Genomic DNA, 3,116 nt, shown 5'->3' on the forward strand with positions numbered 1-3,116 from the left:
AAGGGAAGCGTGGTGTGGTGTGGTGTGGTGGCCACCGCGGAGGTAGCGGAGGAGAATAATTGCTGCGGTGCGGCGGGGCCGATGGGGGATGGGATGAGATGGGCCGGGCTGGGCTGGAGTGGGGCCGGCGTGCAAGAAGAGGTGAGGTGGCGCCTCGGACGGGATGATGATGGGATGGAATGAAGCCGCACCTACTCCGGCGGTGCGGCGCGGATCGGCTGCGGCGGTGCGATGGATGGCCGTGTGGCCCGTCTCGATCGGCAGATCTATACTTTGTGTGTGGGCGCGTGGCTGGCCTTGTGTGGGCGGAAAACGGCGGGGCCAGCCGTGTGCGCACTGCCGGAGCGGAGTGGAGTGGCACGGCAGTTTTCTGGTGGTGCGTCCGTACCACCGGTCTACTGTGCTTTGCTTTCCCGTGCCCCGCGGTTAGCAGAGATATTTGCTCCTTCCTAAATCCTAAAAAGGTTTGGTTTAGAGAGCACACGCTCTCGCGCTCCGTCTGATATCCATCCCGCGGTCGCGCGTCGCTCGCTCCGACCGGGCACTGCCTCGTCGTCTGCGCCAGGTGGCACCTGGTCGTGGCGTCGTGCGAAAAGACCCGTTGGGCGGAGAAGCGGTCATGGGTCCCGGCAGTTCTTCCCCACCCCCCACCCCCCTCCCCACTTCCGTCTCCTTCCCGTCCCCCCATTTCGAAACCGTCCCCGAGCGCAGGAAGCGCAACGAGTTCCTCCCAAATCCACCAAATCTGGAGCAGCCAGTGGCGGCGCGGCGATTCGGCGGCCGTCTTCCGGCGTAGTGAGGAAGGGACAGCGTGCGCGGCGTGGAGGGAGTGGTTAATCGGCCAGGCGCGCGTAGGTGCGGCGACCGGGGCCATACGTCTACACCCGCAGCATACAGCACCAGTCTGAGGCAGAAGGCGCTGCAGCGCCGGAGACGCGGGCAAGGAGGGTCTACGCGCGCGTCTTCGCCGCGTGGTTCGCGCGGAGGAGCAGAATCGCCTTCCTGTTTGGCGGAGGGCAGAATCACAGGTCAGTTCATCTCGATCCCATTTTGTGTAGGCTTGTTAGATCTCCTGAGTTTTTAGGCGAGATTAGGAAGAGATTATGCATAGGTTAACTGAGTTGAAACGGATTAAGCACTCGTTAGATTTGGTTTTGGGTGCCGGTGAGATAGGATTTGGGGTGCATTCAAGGCTTGGTGATGCTCAGTAGGATGTCGTGGCGTGTGGAGGGAGAGGCAGGGAAATATTCTCATGCACAGTTTGTTGGTCTACTGACTTGCGCAACAACTGCTCATATGATGCTCATATAGTTGCCTAGCACTTTTTTTTCATGCAACAAATGCCCCTATGCTGTAGGTTCCCGTTGTTGAAATGTTTGTGTGTCAGGTTTATGTGTTGTGGTTCGACGCTCGTGTTTATTTTTATAGATATGTCAGTTTGCTTAAGTTTTGTGATTGAGTTGTCAGGCTTTTTTGCTGGAGTTTTGTTAGTCAGTTGCCTGAATTGCCCTCAACTGTTGCCTAGTGTGTCTGGCTTGCTCAAATTTTGTTAGTTAGTTGCCCTGACATGCCCTCAACTGTTTTTTGCCTAGTGTCTTTGTACAATGCCTGGCTTTTGCTCAAGCTTTCTTAGTCATTTGCGTGAAATGCCATCATGTGTTGCCTAGCAGCCACTATATGTTCTTACTGCATTTGTGTAATCTCAAGCTTGCTCAAGCTTTCTTAGTCACTTGCCTGAAATGCCATCATGTATTGCCTAGCAGCCACTATACGTTCTTACCGCATTTGTGTAATCTCAAGCTTGCTCAAGATTTCTTATTCATTTGCCTGAAATGCCATCATGTGTTGCCTGGTGATTGATGTGCAACAGTTGTTTCTTGCTCCCTGTAGTCATGTTTTACTTAGGTTTTTTGTATGTACTTTTGTATTAGTGTTGTAACATAGTGAAAATCAGATAGTTTACAACCCTTTTCAGGGTCCACTTTTTTGTAAATTGTTGTTTGCTTAGTTTAGCAAGAATTTTAGTCAAATGAATTTGTTGCATGATATACACTTTTTCCAGAACCATTTTTATGTCTTTTTATGATGATGCTAATTGTTTGTCCTTTATATATGCAGCAGAAAATAGATGGCTGGGACAAGTCATAAGTCAAAACAGGGTGGACCTGATGGATCAAGCCATGATGACCTTGCATATCATGGGAATAAAGAGCATCAAACACAGGTGTGCACATGCTATATGTTCTTTCTGTACATAATAGATTGTGTTTTCCATTTTTTTATTGATTTATGTGGTTTCTATCTTCCAGCCACGGAGCAGTGCACCAATAACTGGGGTCAAGCGTCACAGAAGTAAAGCAATTATTTCACGGGGGAAGCGTCCTGATGATATTATTAGTAACGAGAATAGTAACGAGAGCCAAGCTACAGATGCTGGGAATACAAATGTCAAAGGTGCAGATGTTGACCAACCTCCAAAACCAAAACGCCAGAAGACGGGAGGAACTGAGGTATTTGCGTAGTTGCCTCAGTTTCACTAAGCAGTTGCCCAGCAATGATGTCTAAGTTGCCTATGCTGTGATGAACATTTAATTCCTTTTGCTAATCCTTTTCTTCCCCATGTTTAATAGGGTCGTAGGAACAGGGCATCCCCTGCAAGGCTCTTCAAGTTGAACAAGGACTTGGTTCCTGACCAAAAGGGTGTCATCATTCGAAAAGAATTTGGTGGAATTCTGGACCTTGCAGCAAGTAGCATGCCCGGAGATCTTAGCCAGTGGATAATGAAGCATTATGACCCTGAGATTTCGCAGATAGTCATTCCAGAAAGGGGGAAGATTCATGTAGATGCCGCAAGTGTCCATAGGATATGGGGTTTGCCAAATAGGGGCAGGAAAGTGTGCTTCGACAATCGGCCTGAAATCACAAAGGCAATGTACAATATTTACAACATCACATCCAAGAACTCCCCAACTCTCACAGAATGGTGCAAGATGATCATAGACATGGGAGGATCTTATGATGATGACTTTCTCCGTGCTTGGCTAGCTCTTGTTTTTTCGTGCTTCCTTGCCCCTTCAACTAGTTTAAGTATTTCCCCAAAAAGCTTCCCGGCGGTC

Source organism: Triticum dicoccoides, chromosome 5B (assembly GCF_002162155.2).
Source record: "Triticum dicoccoides isolate Atlit2015 ecotype Zavitan chromosome 5B, WEW_v2.0, whole genome shotgun sequence".
In the NCBI taxonomy this organism is placed as follows: domain Eukaryota; kingdom Viridiplantae; phylum Streptophyta; class Magnoliopsida; order Poales; family Poaceae; genus Triticum; species Triticum dicoccoides.